Source organism: Meleagris gallopavo, chromosome 5 (assembly GCF_000146605.3).
Source record: "Meleagris gallopavo isolate NT-WF06-2002-E0010 breed Aviagen turkey brand Nicholas breeding stock chromosome 5, Turkey_5.1, whole genome shotgun sequence".
In the NCBI taxonomy this organism is placed as follows: Eukaryota; Metazoa; Chordata; class Aves; order Galliformes; family Phasianidae; genus Meleagris; species Meleagris gallopavo.
In genome coordinates this window covers 2890108-2914394 of record NC_015015.2, presented here as the reverse complement: position 1 = coordinate 2914394, position 24287 = coordinate 2890108, and the positions used below count along the sequence as shown (strand labels likewise).

Below are 24287 nucleotides of genomic sequence, written 5' to 3'. Positions count from 1 at the left end.
GGGGCTGGCGGCGTGGGAGCGGGACTGCGGGCTGGTGCGTGTTGTCGGCTACGCAGGATTTGCTTCCCGACGCGTACGAAGGTGCAGCTGTGATGGGAGGGGGGATAGAGGGGGTGTAGAACCGTTGCCGTATGCCGTCGTGAGGGGAAAAAAAAAATGATTTCCTCAACCAACTCGCACTTTTTTTACATAATCTTTGAAGTAACGTGTTGGTTGTTTTTTTTTTGTTTTTTTTTCCTGTGGTGTTTTATTTCTACTTCTATGCCATCCAATGAGGCGAAATGGAGATTTCATTTGCCACCAGCACGTTTCAGCTGTTACCCAGTTCTTTTTCCCCTGATTTCACGGTCTGCGATAACTTGGTCATATGTAACTCATAAGCTTGCTTATTGGATTTTGCCTCATTCAAGTTCCTTTGTTTGAACAGTCAGTGTGAAATCAATAATTCAAAGCACTTGTTCCATTCAGGTAATCCCATAATAGATGTAGTTCTTCACTGCAGATGTTTTGCATTTACCTCCTGTCTCGTGTGCAGTAATGAGCGGTGCTGTTACAACTTGTAAGTGGTCTCGTTTGTCAAGAGCAAAGTTAACAGTATAAAAAAAAATCTTTTTTTTTCCCCCCCTTGCGTATCATGGATGCTTATAGAAGCATCAAGTTACTTGGAGCCATGGTATAAATCCTTTTTGAAAATTATGATTATTCAAAACCATCTTTTTACATACACAGCAACTATGGGCTGGCTCTAGAGTCCTTGCTAAGGCTCTTCAGGAGGCATTCTGCTGTTCTGTTAGAATTTGGGGACGAGGGAAAGTACCTGAAAACGAACTTCATAATGTTCAAGTTCAGGTATGCTACTGAATTGCTTCAAACCAAACTGCATGGCAAGGTTTAAGAAATTGTATGCTTGTGGGACTAGTGAAACTCCATAATAATCTCATGTTTTGAACCAGTGATATAATGATAAGGAGATGGTTGTTCTCCTTCTGCCTGCAGAAATCCTGAGAAAGGTGCCCAAACTGTAATAAAGCCTTGAGAAGAATGCTCTTGGAGCAAGAATGCTCCTAGGGAGCTCTGTAGCCTGCACTGGGCTGACTGGGATGCTGACTGGGATGTGCATCTTTTTCCTGATCATCTTATCTACTGTGTTCTGAATGTACCTAAGGGAGTTGAGTCTTGGCTTTTTCTCAACCTACTGCTTCTGGGCATGGGGCAGGATCGCTTGAAACTGTGGGCAAAAGGCTGCAGAAAAACCAAGCAAACCATAAATCACGGTCAAGAAGTCCTGATCTAATCACAGGGAATTGAAGTAGAGAATCCAGCACCCTGCTGTTGGTGGGTACTGATCTCTCAGCCGCAGAACATCGTGGCGTTATCTTTAGTTTCCTCAAATTTGGTATTCTGCGTCATTCTCCTGATTTCAGTTAGTGTTTTTTTTGAACTTACTGTAGCTGAGATGTTGACCTAATGCACGATTTGCTTCCTAGATGCTCTCAAAGCACTGCCTTACATTCCCTATTTTAGAGACACAGTGGTAATCCTCGTGAAATGGCCAGCTGCCCATCGCAGCTGTGCCTTGCATGCTTCACTTGTGTTAAGTCTGAGCTTCATTTCTTTTGGGGAATTGGAAGGGAATTATTTTGATGTAGATTCTCAATCCAGTGGGAAAGATGTAAAGCAATAAAAGTAATGGTTCATGGAAAAAGTAGATATTTTATGCTTTAATTTTTGATAAAGAGATTGTGTACCTCCTGCTAGATAAGGTAATATTCAGAGATGTAATGTTTTTGATCAAGATGGAATGGACTAGGGAGCATTTTGTTTTCCTACTCTGAGCACTTTTCTATAGCTGAGAAGACAAGCAGCAGTGTTTGTACCAATGCCAGCTTTCCAAGGCTTGGAAAACACCAGAGCGGGTTCTCCAGCCTCTTAGGTCTAGGAGTGTCCTTAACAGTGAGAAAAATATAGAAAAAACTGCATTTATACCCCAAAGATTTGTTTCTGGGTGTAGTTTGTTTTCTTTCTTTTTCTTTTCCCCCTCTTGATAGAGCGAGGAGGTGTTTGCTGTGGGAGGCTACCGTTGTAATGTGACAGCATGGTTTTGTCTTGCTCCTTCTTCAGGTGGTGCACGAGGAGTGAAACCCTTCGTTTTCAAAAGCAGTACTATAGCACGACGTGCTGTTAGAAAAAGGCACTCAGAGATTTGAAAAAAAGTGTCTCATTCTACTTTATCTCCAGTTTGTTGCTCCCTTGTTTCGGTCTGAAGGTATCCCTATAAAAAGAGCAATATCCTGGAGGTAGACTAATCCATGTCTGCACAGTAGTGCATTAGATCTGTTGAGCCATCTGTAGAGTATTTGGTTGCTATTTTTGACTTCTGTTGTGGCAGGAGCTGCTTTTTCTGAAATTACTTTCCTCAGTAATATTCTCAAAGATGTACATTTTATTATTTATGTTCATTATTATACTACATTGCACCTCTATCTCTTCAGGAGATGATTCAAACTATGGTCTCTTAGGAATTACGTCAGAGGGAAAAAGGAAGAAATGTTTCTCATTTCTTTGGAACAGAAAAAAAATCTTGGTCCTCTGATTCCAATATATGGTTTTGCTTAAAACTATTGATTAAGAAACAGTTACCCAGAAAGGACAAATAAGAATGAGACAATGTTGCTAAAGACAAAAATGATCTCCGTGAACAATTTGTGTCTGAATAATTCCAGGGCAAAGCAGTTGGCTGGGATTTGGTAGTTGATCTCAATCATGATGAAATGATGTTCTTTTAAATCAAGGGCATAAAAGTATACAGTGGCCCCATAGTAGAATTTGTGGTGTTTGGAATGGATACAGGAGTGGTGCAAAGCAGTGCCTGTGTCATTAGGAAGCTTTTCTGGAAGATGATATGCTTCAGTAGGAAAGGCAGCCTGGGGTTTGGAAGAGGCAGGTGCTTTGTGGGCTGTTTCTGACCTGACAGAAGCTCAAACCTACATTTTGGGTGTAGGTCAAGGTAATAATGATGCTTTAAAATTTAATACTTGCATCTTTAGTCCTGATACACAGGCTGCAATTTCCTGCGTACTCTGCTGGGTGCTCTTATTGCCTGTTGTTGTTGTTTTTTAATACCTTTCTCAAAGCCTTTTACTGAAAGAGTATAAGGCTGGGAGAAAGAAAAGAGAATACATTCACACTGTAAACAGAGCTGCTTTTAGCACTGCGTATGAGTTTTAAGAGCACAAACTGCAGACTAAAACCCAGCGCCTGGCTTGAAGTGCTTCTCATCCTCACTGTTCAAGTTGTGTAACAGCACAGGAAGGCATTCAGCAACTTCACAGCGCGCTGTGTCTGTTCTTCGTGCTGATTTAGCTCCTCGGGGGATTCATCCTGAAGTCGCCTGCCTTCTGAGCACATCAGGTATTTCTACAGATGATATGCTCATAGAACCGATCAGTGACAACATTTTGTATCTCTCTTATGTTAGCGTGCTGAAGTTGTAGTGCAGATTGGATGGTTTGAGGGCTGGGTTGAGTGATGGGTTGGCAGCTGGACTTGATGATCTTAGTGGTCTTTCTAAGAATCTAAAGATTCTGTGATCTCTGTAGAGCTGCAGTTCTTCTCCCTACGTGGTAGCAGTCGTTGCCCCATTTACTGCCCCCTGCAAATGCCTTCAAGCTTTGTAGTAGAGTGGAACTTTTCAGCTGTTGTTATATTTTACAACAATTACAATTCTAAGATCTTCATGACCCAAATTCTTTATAGAATAACTTGTGAATTTAATTTGCATTCAAATTGTGACTTTAAATGAGGGTTTGTAAAGATTACATTTTTTTAATATATGTTCCTCTGGAGTTTTCAGTATTCAGAAACTTGGGCTTCTAATTAAGATTTTCATGTGTAATTCTCCAGGGAAGTTTGACACTTCAGTGGCACTGGTGGACCCAGTGCAATTAGCAATGCAAAGAGGTTGCTGAAATTACTAGAAATGCAATTCTGTCCTTGGCAAATTCATAAGAAATGGTGACTTTTATACGTTGTTCTTAGGCACAGACAGAAGAAGTTTTCACATCTGTGTGAGGAAAAGCATTTCTATGGCTCAGCTCTTTCATTTCCATTCCAAGTAGCAAATTAGCATCTACAGAAAATTTCAAACCTGTCCTCTTCCTGACTCTGAAAGCTGAGAGCAGCACAGCTATTAACACCCTCCCTTGAAACGATACCATTTTCAAGCTGTGCCATTTATAATGCTCTAGCAGAGCACTGAAGCACAAGGCCCTATTTTTGATAACGTTTACTCTGGAATGTATTTTCTCTCCTATTTATTGTCTGGTACGGCTACACAGTGTAAGGTGCACTTCATCTTTTCCAGTCAGACATCTTAGAATGGCTCATAAGATGTATTTTTATACCGGATTATATTGTTGTGAGATATTTAACCTTCTATTATGCTAATGCGTGAGTGTTGTAGAAACCTTGTTACTATATTTTTCTTCTCTGAACAAATATATAGAACAAGATGGATGTCATCTACCTGGACTTTCGCAAGGCATTTGGCGTGGTCCCTCACCACAGCCTTCTCTCCAAATTGGAGAGGTGTGGATTTGAAGGATGGACTGTTGGATGGATTAGGAATTGGCTGGCTGGACGCAGGCAAAGGGTTGTGATCAATGGTTCTGTGTCAGGATGGAGGCCGGTCACAAGCGGTGTCCCTCAGGGGTCGGTCTGGGGACCGGTGCTCTTCAGCATCTTCATCAACGACACAGATGATGGCATTGAGTGCACCTTCAGCAAGCCTGCAGTCTTCTTTAGAATTTTTATTTTATTATTTATGTTTCATCGAATATCACCACAAAATTACTAGTGCCAGTTCTGCCTTCGTATTTAGGTTGGTTCATTCTGCTTTTTTCCTTTTTGAAATCTACCATATCCTCATATAGCAGATCATATAGATGATACATGAAACAAATGAGAGTGTGGATCAAATGCAGTGTTTGTAACAATGTTGTAATATACTGGATTTGTTAAATCAACATTTTACAATTAAGTAGACTTTATGACTTCAGCCATGAGAAATGGTTGCCACAATAAGGAGCACCCAGAGACCCAGGTCCCAAGCTCTGCAGCCTGCTAAGTAGCAACAAAGTAGTGATGTCTTTTTCACTGAAAAATAAGGGAAATAGCAGAAACCAAGTGAAATCCTCATTGGTTGAGCTACAGGAAGGTCTCTGGTTTTCTGCTTGGACCTATCTATCTGTGTTGTCTTGACTCAGACACTCAATGAGATTTTCAGAAAGTGTGATACGTATACGGCAAACCCCACATACAAATCTTATATTTCCTTCATCAAGCTCGTTTAATAATATATTCAGTTCTATACATCCTAAAACATATGTTGTGATAGATTATTTATTGAAGATGATTGTAACTCAAAACTAAGCTACAGCATGTAGCAATATGTTTTAACAACTTCGAGCCTCAATGTGTGCAAATTCATCACTGTTTGCTCAGAATGAGATTCTGTGTCTACCTCAGTTTGAGTTATCATCTGTCTTATGAAGGCTTGAAGCCAATGTGGCTGAAGTGAGGAGTCGTTCATTTGTCTGAGTGCTGAGGTCATGGTTTCATTCTCGATTCTTCTACTATAAATGGGACTCTGAAGAAGCTAATATCTTAGTTATGCTTTTTGGTTACCTCCAAAATGCAAACATCAGGGAAAAGCAACATTCATTATGTGACTCTTTGGTGTGTTTAAAGGAAGGATTTCTTGAAAAAGCAGAAGCCATGGAAGCATGCTGATTTAGCTTCCAGTGTAGGAAAGGGAGTGTGGCTTGAAGAGTAACCCATATGAAGATTATCTCCTGAAATCACTTCTGAACAGCAACATGCCCCCATTTTTTCATTAGTAACAACACAGAACAAGAAGATGGATGGGTTTTCCTGCTTCTGGGTTGCAGTTCTTACTGGATTTCTGTGTAGCACTGGTAACTCCAGGAGCATGCGTCACCAGAAGAAAGTAGAGCACTCGCAAATCTTCACTGAAAAATTCATCATTGCATCACAGTTACTAGTCATGTATGCTCCAGATAACTGTTGCGATGATGGCAAGCTTTTGAGCTGGAAAGTGTTTGAAATGTCACTACCTGTCGGAATTATTAGTGTCACCCTTGCTTAAAAGAAGTTACTTATTCCTTACTACTGTTTTGTTTGCTGAGTAACTTCCTCAGTACGTCTTTGTATCCCATAAGGTGTGATATGTGTTAAGTTTGCCTTTTTTTTTTCCTTCTGCTTTATTAGACCAGTGCATGGTTTAAATCAAATCACGAATCACACTTTGAGGGGGAAAAAAAAAGTCATTTTTCTTCTTATCTCCTTGCTACTGTGTGGCAGTCCATTACCTTTCTTTTCTGTGAAGTCATTCTAAAAGGAATTTCATGGTATGAAAAAATCGCGACAAAAGAGCAAAAAGAGCAAAGGGAGTTGAGCAGTGAAACAGTAGAAAAAGCAGGCGATCGTAAGTCCAAAATCCATGAATGTATTGAGTGGCTAAGGGCAGGAAGTTTTAAAGCAACTAAGGGTAAATAAAAGAGAATGTAGAAAGATGAGTAATGATGCAGAGAGACAGAAGTGGTAGGTGGATAGACAGACAGATATATAAAATAATGCCGGGTCCTGCATACAGACAGAGCATCTTGAACTGTGTGTATTGTAGTGATTTTCAAGCCAGTTGCCAAAAGAAAGGGGGCAAAGGAACAGATAGAAGCAGTTAGCCTTCAGCTTTTAAAGATGACTCCGTTAGGATGTGAAAAGCATTGAATGCAACTTCGCATAGAGCCACGTACATGAGATGGAAGAATAAGCAGGTACCATGTGAATGTGAGAATGTGTATGTCAGAATGCACTGCAAAAAGCTGGATCTTTCAGCTAAAATTAAAACACAAAACCCATGTACCTCACTTAATATGCTTGTGTTTTTGTTGAAATCATGCTTTAAAATGAAACACAGTAAAATATATTTCTGGATTCTGAATTATCTGAGGCTTGGGGGCTGTCTTGTGCAGAAAACTTAGATTCTGTTGATACGTTTAAAGACAAGAGATCAATCTTTACATGAAAAATTGACTTTGAGTATATATCACGCATTCAGTAAACATTTGCAGGATCTCTGAAGGCTCACTGTTGACTGATCCGTTTGTAAAGGAAGGTTGGCACTTCCAATCTGTTCAGGTGAAATCCCACTCAACACTGTAACACCTGAGGGACTTTGGATTGCTGGATTTTTCAAGATGCAGGCAAGTATTCCATCAGGATGTTTGATAGCACTTGGATGCATAATCTGCAGTAATTGGTAGGAGTTATTCTCATAATGCTGTCTAAAAAGTATTGGAATTCAATGTACTTCAGTACTTAAATCTTTAACAAGCTGACAAAACTATGTCCTGAGCTGCAGGAGATGCTACAACACTTGTTGGTTTGTTTGGCAGTTTGCTTATATTGCAATAATTAGGTGCTCTTGTCTTTTCAGAAAGCACCGATGCATTGCTGGTGCTGTTATGAGCTTTCTTTGCATGTAGGCTTGAGTGAAGAAGGAGGAGAAAATTATCAGATGCACAAATGGGAATGAATGAATAATGTACAGGAGCTTAACTGTGTTGCTATTAATAATTCACATTTTCAGAAACACAGAACTTTGAACTTGCTGTTTTAGAAATCCAGTATCTAAATAAAATGAAAAACTGAATGGGAAACCAGGCTGTCATCAGAAAGCACTTGTCATGACTGCTGTCCTTCCTGAAAGGAACCTTCCTTAAAAGTATTTCATGGTGTCTGATTTGGAAACTATCTTGAGTACGTTTGAGTGTAACATTGAAAAATAATTGTGAGATTTTATGGATGCATTCCACGTGGCAGTCTGACATACCCCACTGATTACAATGGGAATTCAGTGGGTGACTGGGAATCGGGTGTGTGGAGAAACTACTTTTTAGGATATTATCCTGACGTGAATATAATGTGCTGTTAGGGATCAATGTTTTTTTTTTTCTGCTGTAGGATAGAAGGTTCTCTAGCTTTATTTTATGTTTTAAATTGAGAAATAAGTATGAGATCGATTGTATACAGAAAGCAACACAGCAGCAAATTACTGTCCATTGCTTAATTAACCAGCAAGTATATGTTTGTTTCTGGAAGGTTTTCATAGAGCTTTTTGTGACATTTTCAGTAACTGGAGTATTATAAAGTAGAAAGATGAGAATAGATTTGAAATAAATAGGAGTGGAGCTAAACAAGAAATAAAATAAATTCTTCTAAATTTCCTACCAAATGTCTTTGTTTGTTTGTTTGTTTTTGGTTGTTGTTGTTGGGTTTTTTTTTTGTTTTGTTTTGTTTTGTTTTTTTGCAAAAGAGGATTAAAAAGGAGAGTGACTGAGCACTAGAGCAGGTTGTCTGGAGAGGTTGTGAGGACTCCAGCCCAGATGTGGTGGTGGGGTGACCCAGATGCTCTCTGTGGCCCTTCCCAAGCAGGGACTTGGACCACTGACCTCCAGGGTCAAGCCTCTGCCATTCCATGGTCATCATCAGCTAAGCTTTAACTTTGAACGCATCTGTTATTAATGAATCTATTTATATTACTGATGTACTTCCTTTTTGTAGATAACTAAGAAGCCTGGCTATGAGTTATACTTTATCCTAAATTACTTTGGGATATTTATTCGTTAATATCTTTTCTTAATTTTGTCTCCTTTTCATTGTCTTCATCTATTGGGTTTCTGAAGAATTTTCATACTGAAAGCATCAATTAAAATGGAATACACTAGCACAATTAAATAAGTACTCTGTGCTCAAAAAAAAAATACAACTTCTACATCATGTTTAGATTCCATAATTATTTTCCATGCTTTGCAAGTTGAATGTTTAATTTCATCAGGAACTTGGCAAAAAAAAAAAATCACATGCTTTAGAGATGGGAGAACAAATAACTCACATGACTGGTTGACCAGCAGTGACATTAATGCCAAGTGCTTGTAGTAGAACTGTACTGAGAAGGGTGCACAGGCAAGCTAGGGCAATGCAGAGCACTTGACAGCAGCAGTAACTACTTGTTTGGCAATGGATGCTCCACAGACAGATGCCAAGCAGTGTTACCTGAGCTCTCTGATAGAGCCAGCTGTCCTAGTGACCTGACATGGGGTCTGTCTTTCATCTGCCAGGTTGTTTGCCATCTTGGTCCATGCCTGCAGTTGTATGTCCAGTTGTGGTGTGGTGACTCTGGAGTGAGTAATGGGCCACAGCTTTGGCATCTGAGAAAGGCCTTAGAGAAGCATTTTTACAAGCACTAAATTCTGTCTGAGGTTAACAAGCTCTACTCCAGTCCTGCAGTTGTTTAAAATTCTTTGAGAGTAGCCCTGGGCTGCTCTGCCTTGGAAATCTTGTAATAAAAAGAACAAGCATCTTTGGTGTGCATGGTCAGTCCGAAGTATTAAACATATGACTTCTTGACAAAACAGTATGTAAAGTTCCAGGAAAAAGAGAGAAAAACTGAGAAACAACTAGAAACTGGATGTTTTTGTTGAGGTGAATATAAAAGCTGTTTTGTGCTATCTGCTTACCACATTTCATTTTTCAAACACGCGATGTCTGTGGCTCATTAAAAGACAACTTTTTTAATACTGAGCAGTAGAGAGGATATTTTGCAAACCAAAAGAGTTTTATACAGCTCTTCTGTTCAGCTCTGTTATATTTTAGGCAGGCATGTTGATATGCCACATAAGATACAAAATTCAGGGATGTCTTCAGCCCTTCCTTTCCTTTTGGAATGTAGAACCATTAATTCAAAAGAGCAAAACTCATAACGTAAAATTCTTCAAAAAGGCAACAGAAGAAGTAAAAATGTGATATCTGTCCATGAATTAGGGCAAAATAAATAAAGATGGCTTTTGAAGTTTAGAGTCCATCAACAGGACCAAAACCAAAAAGTCTGTGCTTGTGGATTTTTTTTTAATTCTACTGTGGAAAAAGTGGTTTAGAAGGAGTAACATTTGTTTTCTCTTCTAAATTTTACCAGTGAGTATTGAAGCTGCTCGTACTGAGGCTTGCAGAAGAAATCAACTGAAAGTGCTATGCAGGGGTGGAATAATTAGGGTATAATTATTTTAATTTTTTTTCCGACGTTGATAATTCTTCATTTGTTTCTCCTGACAATCACTTGCTTTTTACTGGGGCTTTTAGTAAGCCAATTTGGAAGGTAAATGAGCGTGAGTGCTTAGAAGAGTTGGTAAAATTTCAAGAAAATTCTGATCCCGTGAACATTTGGATTTCCTGTGGTACAGTCCCCATTTAGAGCATTTCTGAAAAGCTTCATTGGTCAATTCCGGAACAGGCAACTAGAAGGAATAACATTACTGTAGGATTCCAAGGGTATTTCTCTCAGCATCTGGGAAATGCTGTGGAAAATGAAGTATTGAACAAAGTTAGGATTTGACGTAGGCAAACCCTCTCTCCTTTGCTTCGTACCCCAGTTATATATTGTGTTCTCCAATGATGTCTGCAATGGCAGATGTTTGGAATGAAGGAATGAAATATGCACCCCACCAAGGAAGAGCAGACTTTATGACTAGATTTCCTTAGCATAGAAATACATATTTGTGTATGGCTCCTGATTGGTTTATTCCTTGTGACCCAAGTACCTGTGTAATTTGTTGTGTTCTGCTTTCCTTCCTTCCCATCCCTGCTTTCAGGTTGTAGATTACAAAAGCTTTTCTAGCTTGCCTGTCAGCTTTCCAACGCTCTCTGTAGAAGACTGTGCCATTAAGAGGAGCATCAGAGAGGAATTTATCTGTGCTCCTCAGAGCTCTTCAGATCTTCCAGAGAGGCAGGGAGAGAATGTGCAGCCAGAAAGGTCAGAGCTTTGGTAGCAGTATCTTGCTGTTGAATATGAGAAGCTATTTCTTCCCCTCCACTCATCTGGGGTCCTGACACAGCCCATTTCTGTCTGTTGGGAGATTGGAGTTCATTACCAGCATGCTCGTTAAGCTGCCAAATGTACATTTATATTTTATATGTCCTGTGCATGCATCCATACCTCAGAGAAAGGAAGCAACCATCAACAGAAAGATGCTGGCCTCTTAAACCATTGGTCTTACATTAATTATGTGAGCATTAATATGCCATAAGGAAGCAAATCATGACAGCTGAATTCAAACCACTGGCAGCTTTGTCCAGAATATTTAATAAATTTAATCAAGAATATCCTCAAAATAAATGCTCTTAGGAGTAATGCGTTTTAGTTTAGAGATTTTAGCCTTGAATCTCTCTGTTTTAGCTTCACCAAGGTATTTTGCTCTTTTTTCTTCTCTTCATTTAAAATTCACTGTTTTCAGGACTCAAAAGGCTGGAGGGGAGAGGAACAAAGCTCCTTTAGCAAATTTTGGTTTTGTTCATTTCTCCTGTTCATTTTTAATCCCTGTGTTTATGAAATAATTTCTTGTAGTTTCCAACAGAAAGATATGTACTGGTATAGTTTTGGTTATATCCTTTCTTTTTAGTTCTGCTTCTCCTTCCATTTCTTCTTGTGATGATCTATCTTCTATAAACATAAGGTCTGCATTATTGATTCTGTTGACGTTTCTTGTTATATTTGATAAATAGTTGAATGCTGAAGTCAAGTTTTAAAAAAAATCGAGCTTAGAATTTGACTATCACTATTGGATGAAGATATATTTTATGCTACGCAGTAATTGTTCAGTTAGCAATTTTGTAATTTTTTTAAATGTTGATGGAAACAAGTCAGGAAGAAGATGCAAGTGTGCATTAGTATAGCAAGCTGTCTCTCAAGACATTCTGAACATTGCTGGGCAAGCAGATATCCAGATATAAGCAGATATCCTTTTACATTGTCATTAGGCAATGTTTTGGGTTTTTTTTGTTGTTGTTGTTTTCCATTTTATTTTTTTCTCAAAAGCTGGCCTCGTGGACAATAATAAAGTTATAAATACCTATTGATGTCCTACGGTGCTAAGGAGTGATGGAAGGTAGTGCATTGATGAGGACTGCATCAGCATCTATCGCAACACAGTAAAGCTCTAGGGTACTGAGAGCAGAATGCTTGTTCTTTGTCCAACTTTTAAAATGACACAGCACTGATTGTCCAACTCTCTTCAGATTTGTAAGACGTGCTTTTTTATTTTCCTTTATTTTTCACACGAATTTGTAAATAGTTAAGAACTTGACCAGAAAATATAAGTCAGTCATAGACTGTGGCCAGAAAACATCTTAATATAGTAAATCTTTTTTTCCCTCCTAATAATCCAGTAATGTGAACATCCAGTTGGTAAATATTTTATTACACTTTGTTATGGAAGCAGACAGAAATATTAATGGTTCTTATCCAAGAGCTTACATAGAAAAAGAGAAGATCCTCAGTCTGATAGCAATATCTCTGGGAAAAAATTTTCTCAGTGCTGGAAAAAATTACTACTTGTCAGAAGAGGAAAATGATGCTTTTATAATAAATGCCTCATGAGGTTTTATTCTCATAAAGAAATTATTGATTTGTGACCAACTTCCTATTTTTCTCTGATGAAATTCTCTCAGCTTAATGCCAGTCTGCCTTGTAAACCCTTGAATAAATAATGCCAAGGAATTAGGCTTTGCATAGATTTTAGTTTGTAGAAAAAAAGGAGATGTTGAGGCCACATCAGGATATGTGACAACTGCTTAAGGAGCAGAGCTGTTACACGGTCTCACCATTGTAGATAACGAAGAATAAAGGATGCAAAGTCAATTTTCCATAAGTGGTAATTTTTGCACTTCTCAATAAATCACTCAGCAATTCCAAGTCTCAATTTGCCTATTTTTATCCGTCTTACAAATCTTTACATTTTTGGCAGAACTCTAAAATAGGAAACTACACTTAAAATTGACACAAGGTAAAAATTGCATACTTATCTTTAAAATAAATTTGCATAAATGCTACAGAACTCTAGACTAAGCTATCTGACCAATAGAATATCCCTAACAAACCTTGTGAACATAAAAGAAATAAAGTTTAGTGGGGGCAGCTCTCCTATCACCTTCCTGTGTTAGCCTTACAGGTAGAGAAGGTAGAGCTTTCTATTTTAATAGGCATAACTCATTGGACGTCTAGCTAGCAAAGAAGGTTCCTTCTAGGAACCTCTGTGTGTCTGGGTGACGACGATTTCCTTTGCATCCTCTTACTCAAGCAATAGAAGTTGACTGAACCAACTTTTTATGACTAATGTCAACAACTATCACTCTTTTACCTAGCTGGAGACCTAGGAAACATAACGGCAGAAGGGTGCTATAAATGTTTGCTGTATCATTAGATAAACTTTTGGATCCATTCTTGTTGTCTTAGCAAGTTGTGGTCAAACAGTTGATTTTGGCAGCCAGCTGGACGTAATGATTTGTCTGCATTACTGGATCAAAAAAAGAAGTGAGAAATAGTTTGAAGTCTTGTTAGCAAATGGTCTCTTCACGTCTTTCTTAGCATTGATCCTTATTAGGGATAGATCTCAGGAGGAGAGAGTGCCTGCTGACGTGGGGTTATTATATGCCTGGAGTTGTATAGACATGAGCTTTTGCTGAGTATTATGGCTAAGACCAGTGTGCAGGAATTAAAAAAAAAAGAAGGCAGATTTTGGGCTAGGAATCCTCAAGGATATTGAAGCATCCTTATTTTTGAGATCTCTATAATGGTTGGTCTCTGAATAATATGTGTATTAATATATTGATACATTTACTCAGTAAGTACTAGTCTGGTGTTTAAGGTTTTCCTGAGTCAACGTGATGGTCACAACTCTTCACGTTTTGGTTTTGGTCCCTAGGTCCACCCACTGCATTGAGTTGTTAGGATGTTTTTTTTGCAGTCAAGTATCACTCTTGAAAACTGTACAGTGGTATTTTTTGTTGACTTATGGTACAACTGTGAAGCTTAGAAAATCTTGAAGATAGTGTGAATTTTATTGACCATTCTTCCCTTTTATTGCAAGATTCCAAACCTTGTGACATGACTCATCCATGCATGTGTAAGCCAGTGATGTTTTAGGCTGTTTGCTGCGAGTGTATTATGTGTATTATCTGAGTAGGCTCAGAACGATTGATTCTTGTTGCTCTGAGCTACAAGGTGACTGTTAAAGTGTTCTCACTGCTTACGATATCACTGCATCATTTATTTAGAAGTCTATCTTCTTAAAAGTATTAAGAATTGAAAAAATGAGTATGCATATGAGCCTTCAAGTGGAATGAAGTAGGTTAATTGCCAAATGCCAATTCTGCCATCTCACTGGTGCCAGTTATGTTTGTAGTTTTATATCCACCTTTTTTTCTGCTTCCTTAAAAGTTAAAACCTTCTCTTTCCCCCACTTTTATAGAACTAGTTCCAAATTCTAAAATAGAAACACTTATTGTTGAGAGATCAGTAATTACCCGTAGATTATCTTTCATTAGAGATAGACTCTAATTTTGCGTTGGACGTAACTCCCATACTTTTAATTACATAGAGTACGTAATGATATTAGTAATTCTAACAGCAAGATCTAAGAGCAAAGTGAGGCAAGTTTTGCAGAGATAGAGATAATATCTTTTGTTAGCTAGTATAATTAGAAAAGTTAGACAAGCTTCTAAGCATGTAAGCACTTTGCAAGTCTTAAATAAAAACTGCAAACTTCAAGTGTAAATTTAAAAAGTTGTGGTGCAATTAATAATGTATCTTAAATTGCATCCCCTGCCTTTTCTTTCAGAAGGCCTAATTGATGTAACTGAACTTTAAATTTATCATGAGCTTTTTACTATTTGATAACTCATATTCCACTGTAATTAAAAAATGTTATGCTTTGATATTACAAAGCTGTGCACACACGTTCTATTATAGGAAAGTTGGACGTTAATGAACATCATTTACAAAGTCTTGAATGTCTGTTTGTTAACCTCGAGTACACTAGTAGAGCTCTCAAATAATGGCTGGGATTACATATTATTATTATCTTCGTTTCTGGATATGAAAGCAAACAGTTGAGGGTTAATAAAAGTGTTGAGTTATGAATTTGTCAATGGTTTATAGGCTGCTTTGGCCCGGTTCCATGACTAGCAGGGTGGGGGGACTCACTTTCAGAATATGTTCCACTGAATTTTATGCATCTCCAACTGCAGTGGCTGCTGAGAGCTGTTCTTTATACTCTTTTTTAATACACGTTTGAATTGAGCATCTGTGAATTTTTTCTGCTTATCATATACTCCAGGATGTTCCCCAGAGACAGCTTCTCTTTCTTGTGTTAAGCATAACCTTTTTCTCCTCCTGCACGCTATCAGCCTTCTACTTTCCATAAATTAATGCTTTCACTGTTACTAAATATTTTAACTAACAGATAAAAAGTACAGTTGAATCAACTGTGATCTATTTTTTCTTTTAGCACTCTTTGGCAAAAGGAAAACAAAAAAAGCATATTTGCTGGTGCATTTGACATAGAGTATAATTCCATCTGTTTTGCCATTTTCTTATCTTATAAGCTAATTTCACTTGATTTGACAGCAATATTTTGTATGAAAAGTTGTTGGATTTAGAAATTGCTAAGGAGAGGAACTTGAACTTTTATTTTTAGACTCGACTCTGAATTCTTTCTGGAGTCAAATGTATGGCTTCTTATTTTCTCTGTCTGGGCTTCAGACTATGGAGCAATCCTCATCCTACACTGTTAAATTATTTCTTGCAGGATGCAAGAGATATGTAATCTTGAACATATTTTGAGACAAAATGTTGAGTGCCCTCTTAGTTTTGTGATATCAAACTGCAACACTCAGTGTCATCAGCAAACTTGCTGAGTGTATACTTGTTCGTTCTGTCCTAGGACACTGATAAAGATGCTGAAGAACACCAGTCCCAAAATGGACTCCTGGAGAGTTTTAGTCTTAAAAGACAGAGTGATGTGCTTGGTAGGTTTAGCAGGGTGCTTGGTTTGTCATCGCAGTCAAGTACGAAGACAAGCTCAGACTTTTGTAGCTGGATCCTGCTGTGTGTGTTCAGTGGAAGGGCATTACCAGGAAAGACCTTTAGTCACTTAATTTCTCGTATGTGTGTGTGATGTTCCATCTTTCTATGAGAAGAGATGCAGTGGATAGTATGAGAAGTGACAAAATAGTGATTAAAACATATTTGTGCATGGGTTTGATACAAAGAAATAAGAACTGTGTTCCAGTTGAGCAAGTTTGCCATTTTTATAAGGTTAAAAAACATTAATAAGGTACATTAGTTTTGATCTTGTAAAAGACATTATTCGTGAAGGGAAAAAAATCTTACAGAAATACAGAAATCTAAATCAGATACAGAGATGAATATAGAATACTTGCATAGTTCTGTACAGTTTGCTTAATTGTGCTTGTTGAAAGGATATCATTTTCTTTTTAAATCCTAGGCTTTGAAAGAGCACGGATATATTTTTTTTTTCAGATATTTAACCTTTAGAGTTCTTAAGTGCTTTACTAATGATCTCAACTTTTCCCCTGTAATTTCAGAAAATTATAAAATTGCAGTTTTTTTAAATAGCTCTATACACCTCCACAATATGTCTTATGACACATTGAGCTGCCTTACGTGGGCCTGATGTACAAGCAGGTGACTTGAGATCAGCACAGAGGTTCCTGAAGGAGGCTAAAGAAAGCCGCCTAATTAATGAGCAGGATTTTTGTCAGATCTTGCTCTAAGAAGCCTTTGTCACATGCAAAATGTCGAAGTCATTGAAAGCTAGCAGGGAACTACACCACAGTTGGTAAAGAAAAAGTTCTTTCGTTCTGCAGCATTTAGCAGCTGAGGTGATCTGCAGCCAAAATTCTCAGGCAGTCCATGGTTGCATGCCGGTGAAATCTGTATTTGTCATCTGTTGGCAGTTCATATCCAGCCTATAAGCAACAAAAGCACATCTCAGTTTGTTTCAGTGTGTGCAAACCAAACGTGTCAGAACCAAAACTGCGTTTCACTTCCACAAGAAACTGTCAGTTGGGGTTTAGGAAAATTTTCTCTTCCTCTAGATATCACAACTTGCCAGTTCTTCTGGGCTTTGCATCAGCTTCCTGTATGACTCTCAGCCTCCTTTTGTGTGTTTCTCTTCCTGTAGCCTCAAACATGAAGTCATCCATTCCTGGACCTCATCTACAAGCTTTTTTAGGAGAGAAATTAGTATAGCTCTGGTTCTAAAGAGTTGTGTGCTACTTGAGTTTTACTGTTTTTTTTTTTCACCAGTGTTCACTTTGTGCAACAAATATGTCAGTGATAACATTTCCATCGTTAAGAGTTCTGGAGTTATACTAGATTTTCGCACTGAAAAGTAAAACCGTTGAAGAAGCAAATTCAAAAATCATTGTCCTAGAAGTGCTTCTGAGCCAACCTCACCATCTAAAGGTGAATCAGAAGAATCAAAATCCTTATCTTGCTCTAGAAACATGGAAGTCTTGTCTGGGTGAGGGTCCTTTGCAAAACCTGTCTCGCACAGTAAGTGTTTCAGACATATTCCTTGTGTGCCACGTTTTCCAGTAATGAGGCTTAAACCTTGTAAAAGGTTGTGTTTTTAATTGCAGCTGTTATTAATTAGGCTAAATACCAATTGTTTTCATGAGATAGTTAATTGGTACAGCCATTAGTAATGCCAGATGTTGAGATCTCCCAGGGTTTCAGATCCTTTATTCTAATCTTACAAGGAGCTTTTTTAAAGCAGTACTGAAAGTCATGCAGTTTTCCTGCAAAAATCTTTTAAATTTAACAGTATAGCCAAAGTGTTTTAGATAACCATGCATCAGACAAAAAGCAACGCTGTAGCAGCTGAAAAACAACCTGTCAGTATAAAAAATAATGATGATGATGATAATAATAATAATGAAACATGTTGAATTCCCTCAAAACTGAACTCGGTTATTTGTTGACAGCAAAGTTATTGCATGTATATTGGTGGCTTCAGGTGCTTGAACATAACTGGGTCACTGATGAGTATGTTGCAAAATAAATTATTAAAAACAGTTTTGCTTTTATTGCATCTGCTATATGCAGATAGATATTTTATATATATATAAAATATAAATATAAAAAATATATATAAAATAATATAAAATATGTATGTATTGCTAGATGCAAGTAGGAAACATGCCAGTTAAGAAAGGACAAGTAACTGGAATGCATTCACCTTATCTGCCTTTTCCTTCTCCCATCTTATATTAGAAATAAGACTTAAAAATAATTTTATTTCCTAACCAGTAATTAGTTTAAAATATTTTGGGAGCCCTCTCTCGAGGATTAAAAATAAATAAAGTCCACAAAATTATCATTCAACTAAGTGCCAAGAGTTAGCACCAGCAAGCCATTGCAAGCTTCTAAAATGAGCCATTGGAACCTGGAAGTATCTGCTGGTGTAATCAACTCAGAATATGAAATCTATATAGGGCAATATTAATTAAAACTGAAGTTGTTTCAGGACATCTTCCTGGTTGTTGCACAGTCACGATTCTGTTAGTGCAGAGCAAAGGACTGTGGTGAAAAACCATCGGGACACAAGGGAGCTGTGGCAGCAGGACTTACAGCACACAGACTGCATTAAAGAATGAGGCAAAAAAAAAAACCCAAACATCCAAGTGATGCTGTTCAGCTAGGAAGTTTAACTCGTGTGACAAAGGATAGTGTTAGAAAGATGTTCCCATAGTTATAAATTGGCCATATCAATATATTTCAGTATGTTTTAACTTGCTTTGCATAATTAAAATATGCATAGGTAATATTTAGCATTACACTGTACTGCACTGCAACACTCTGAACTCTGCAATCAGAATATCTTGGATTTAATCTTCACTGTACCTTGTCAGGTACTTGTCAGAACACAAAGCATATGTTCAGAAGCCTGGGAAGACCTGAAGAGCTTTGGTGATATTGTGCTATACACACTCTGTCGTCGATTCAGCAAAATACTATGAGAAACAAACAGTGTGCCTTATTTCTTTGGGATGACTTTTTCAGTTTTCACTGAAAAGTATTCCAAATATATAGCTGACATTAATAAAGAACTCTGGAAATGCTTCAGTAAATAAAACTGCTTAGTATCTAGTTAGCTAGAATGTAGAAGAAATTATTCTTCAGACTGTAGGAATCAAGAAGGGCATTGACTGCATTGGAGCCAGACACCCATTTCTCTTCCCGAAGTACCAAAGCTTCTAACTTCTCTTCTTCCAGAATTTGTAAAGCTACTTATGAACTTGAGCATTCTGGAATGTTCATGCTACCTAAATCTCAGTAGTCCAGTGCCCAGATACAGTTTTTGTATTAAAGAATCCAATCAGTAGCTGCCTTATACCACTAATGCTTGTGAAAGTGAACAGTACTGATCCTGCTGTGCAGAAGGCTTGTACTGTGACTTTAGTTGCTAGCTCAAAGAAGGGTACTTGCTCTATTCATTTCTTTTTGTTATATGGTGTGGATGATTGTCACGGCTCCCTGAATGCAGAGACTGAATTTCAGCATGAATGATTTAATGCTGAAGGGATTTTCTGTATGCTGGATGTGAGAATGCATGGCCGTTCCTCTCAAACTGGTGAAAAAGCTTCCATCTTTCTCCACTGCCTTATATTGTGAAGCCATGCTGCAGTTGTGCAGCCATTCCTCCCTACAGCTATCTTCACATGGAACTCAGTTCTCGGAGTGCTACTCCACATAAGGTGCATTTACATAAGTAAAAAGACAACATAGACATTAAAACTCTGAGTAGCAGCATTCAGCTTTTGCTTGCAGTTGGTCTCTTGTGAGCATGGAGACATTGTCAGGAGCCTGTCTGCCTGTTCACTTTCCCACAGCAGGCACAAGCTCACCTCAATGCCAGATGCAGAGATCCAAGTGTCCAGCTGTGTTACCTGGTCAGGGACAGAAAGAGAGTGTTGATAGTTTTTGCATTGATTTCTTTTTTGTTTTTTTTTTCCCCTAAGATTATACCAGGGCTTGCTAACTAATTTGATATGTCTTTTACAAATAAGTTTGAAAAATGGCTGAGACTTTGCCTAGATTCCCAACAGTGCGAGTGTAATTTGTGTGTGGTGTGTCAGGCACCAAATAAAGGCTGCAGTCATTCAAATGCATTTAGTTTCAAAATTTTCATTCTACTCTAAAGGACTATAACGAAATATAGAAACACCGTATCTACTAACCAGATAATATTACTAATAATAATTTATAATACCTCATTTGTATCTTGTACATGACTTTATTTCATCCAGTCTCTCACAGAAGCAACATATCAGTGAAGTAGGAATTGTCAGCAGTGTAGTTCTGAGCACCATCTCAGATTTATCTCCCTTTACTCAGAAGGGAACCTTGCATACAAAGTGACCTTTGCCAGCCATCGGGCAGCAGTCACAGCTTTAAATCTAGGCACATAAATGGGTTGTACAGAAAGGCAAGGGTAAGCATTTGTACAGGTATGTATGAATCTGAAAGCCTTGCTTCACTCTGTGCTGTAGAAGGAGAACAACTTATATAACAGTGACTATAACTCAGCGTAAAAGCAAAGTCTCCTCAGGGATGATATTAACGTTTAAGAGAATAAGAACTGGCTTTAAATATATTATGGCGGAGTGCCAAACAGCAGCTCCAGTTGTCTTTCTCAAAAGCTTGTGCCCACTTAGCTGTATGTACTGACCTGTCTTTCAAAGAAAAGAACTTGAAAAATACATAAATAATTGATTTTAAAAGCTACCCACAATGTGTTTCCTTTCTGTGTGGAAAGAGAGATTTCAGAGAGTAAATGGGATAAAAGGATATAGCCAGCTTTCCAAATTTAACCCAGGCAGTTCTCCTTTCCTTCTTTTCTTCTGAGCCTACTCTTCAGCAATAATAAGCCAAAATAATAGTGCTGGAAGTCACTGAACTTGGAAATTCATGAAGAGTAAGAAGCGATTGCTTAAATGATTGTGTTGGCTTCACTTGAGATTGTGTTTTCTCCCAGTGGGAGAAATAGCCATAATAATGTAGTCTGTGCTAATATCTGAAGGGAGCAGCACGCTCAGACTTCCTCGGATTTTGAGTTCTTTTCTGCAGTCCTTTTCTGCTTTCACACTGATGTATTGATGTTGTCGTGCCTTCAGCATGCCTTTGGCTGAGTGGACAGTGGTGCTGGGCCACAAGCATAACCAAAATCTGGCTCTTAACTTTTGATTGGCAGAAATTCTCATAAAATGATCAGCAAAGCATGAAAGGTCATCGAATTTTGAAGCATCTAAACATTTTCTCTTGCAGATAACTATTAGGAATCTCTCTCAGTGCTTCACAGTGTTGATAGAGGAGTCCATGCATTCCAGAAAAAAATGCAGCCAATCTCCAGCAAAAGATTTTGATATGCCTCCATATTAACTTTAAGGGAAAATCCTGTCCTTGTTTGACATCATCTTTAGTACAGTAGGCCTCAATATTCCTCTCCTTCCACCACAGTGAAAACTCTGATTGTAGTGAAGTCATGGTTAAGTGGACTCATGAATTCTGCTCACTCCGAAGTATTTTGCAGAAGACATTTATTATCGCAGTCTGTGCTTCTGATTTACAGTCAAAGAGAACAGAAATATATCTCATTGTAATGGCTTGTGGACATTCTTGCTTTGGGAGTGTGAAAATGTCTGCTGGAGGTTTAAAGCCTGGGAGAGTAGAAAGCTGGAAAACCGCTGTATTTCTCAGTTGCATCGTTACCCAACCAGAAAGCTTTGCTGAGGCAGGTGATGAAGGTGGCCAGGCACAAGACTTAGCACCCAATAGCTTTGGTGCTGGAATGCCTCAGCACATTGCAGATTGCCTTCCTCCTGAAGGCACTTTCTACATTACCTTGTGACAAATTGCTTGTATATCTAGGCTTGAAAATCACTAATTCCAATCAGAATTAAATTCAAGCATGTTGGATGTGTAAGATGAAAATCATAGTTTCAGAAGACAAAATTGATAGCTTTAAGGATGTATGCTTTAAACAAGAGAAAAGATAATATATGGATGTGGGAGTTGGGTTGTAGTATTTCATTAGTGCTGTGTATTCTGTGGGATTCTGGCTGGTATTCAAATACTGAGCTGAGCCCTCCTGTATACAGAGAAGAATATAGGATGATTTTGGTAAACACAATTAAATTCATGATGACCTTTGGTTTTCTGCAGTGAATTCTTCTCAGTGTATATAGTCTTTGAATCAGTTTTTCATAAAGAACTCTAATGTTCCTACTTTCATCAGGGATTTTTTATCAAGCTGGTGACAGGCATGCGAGAAACACCGTTTTTCTGATCCTGAACCCCTATCTTCACCCATCTCCACATCAGTAATGGGTAATATGATTTCATCTTAAATGTTCATTTACAATATTAGGAGTGATTACAACTTCATTCAGTGCTTTAGTTCTCCTTTAACAGATTTGAAATGATTTTCTTTAATTGAGTTTACTGTTCATACATGAGAAGTATCACTTCACCAAATATATTGTGATTCTGTTTCTCAGCACTATACATGTAGTGATGTTTTTTTTATTAAGTATTTGTTACCATGACAGTATTTAGAGGCATTTTGAAATGCATATAAGCTTATAAATGCATATTACAAGTCTGCACAAAGAGATTTGAAGCCATTAGTGTCACTTTTGTAGATAAGTATTTAGGGATTCTTAAAGCCAGGAATTATTTGACTGCTTCGCGTGATGAGCTATTAAATCCTCACATGAAATTCAGGACACATTTTTTATGATGAAGGATTTGCTTGTCACAGAGCTCAGCAGCAAACTCATTTGTGTTTTCTGAAGGTAGAAGAGAACTAGCAAGTTGAGCAGAAAGGAAGATTGGCTGGCCCTCAGCTGTGGAAGCGTACAAGAAAATCAAAATAAACATACCCCACTCCTTAAATTTCTTCTGGAAGGTTGCTGTACAGCTGAAAGAACTAAAGCCTTTATATTTTTGGTTGAATGCAAGGTGATGAACCCTAATGGACATATTGTATAAGAACCAGGCCATGGGAAGGAATGACATGGCTTCTTGTATCACGTCTTTAAAAGCACCACGTGAGCACATCTGTAGGGATGGGCTCCTTTGGTTTCCTCGGTCTTTTCTATTTCTTCAGGTCATGGCAATTTCTCCTACTCATAGCTTTGGGTACCAGAGGTTGGAAAAGAACTTTCTTGAATCATTCGCTGAAGGCAATTTAAAAATAATATATTGATTTTTAGATTAATGTCAGGTCATATGAAACTAGAAGAGGCAATCTCAGTCTATTGAGCTAAAACTAAGGCATTCACAACATTACCTCGGATGCAGTAAAGATTATAAAAGTTGATAAGGGAATTACTAGGACCGTAAATTGTAAATAGCTGATGCTTTTCATATTGTATTAACATAATGCTGTGTTAGCTCTTTTTATTCAGTTATTACTGGAATTCCTTTCCTATATCATTACATTATTTTTGCAGAGTGTACAGTGCTAATCAGTTAAGAAATGCCAGAATATTGAGTGCTTTCTGAAGCCTTAATTGCAGATATCGTATAGTACATCCTGCTGCATTTAATCAGCTCACTGGCAGTTGGCTGTAAAAGAACCTGCAAACTCAGGGGACTCATCCAAACACTCTTGGGTGATGCTGAAGTCTGGGCTGCTGCCAACACACCTAGGCAGGCAAGCTTGAAGGGGACCTGTTAACGACTATCCTTGCATGAGATTAGCAGGGTTTTTTAGGACTCATCTTTAAATTATGATTACTGAGTTACTTCTGTTGCATATTTTTCAATCTGTTCTAAATAAGAAAAAAAAAAAAAAAGAGAGAGGTAGTTGTTTAAAATGTCCTTAAACACTGTCTTAGGGCAAGTAATTTTGCCTGTTAAGAAGTCTCTCCTAGTATGGGACTTAGCTAGTTTTCTTGTAGCTCACTATTATGCTTCCTGACCGCTATGGAGAAGGAAAATCACTGATTTCTCTCTTAAGTGCATAAGCTTATGCATCTGACATCTGTTATCATGTCTTCCATCATTCTTTGCTTGACTAAACAATCCCAGTTTGTTCAATGCTTTTTTGTTTATCATGCGCTTACTTTAATTCAGTCTCATACCCTCTGTAGACTAAGTGATCATTTTTCCATTCTTAAAATAAATGCTAAGTATTTCAATACATTTGTAGCATCATATATTTTTAATGATAAATTCTCTCTCTCTCTTTATATATATATATGTGTGTGTATATATATATATATGTGTGTATATATATATATGTGTGTGTGTGTGTATATATATATATATATATATATAATAA

At 37.9% G+C, this 24287-nt stretch overlaps 1 protein-coding gene across 1 annotated transcript in view; it reads left to right on the top strand.

The window, feature by feature from the left end:
* Window positions 1-24287, top strand: part of ANO3 (anoctamin 3) — a 113420-nt gene that overhangs the window by 493 nt on the left and 88640 nt on the right.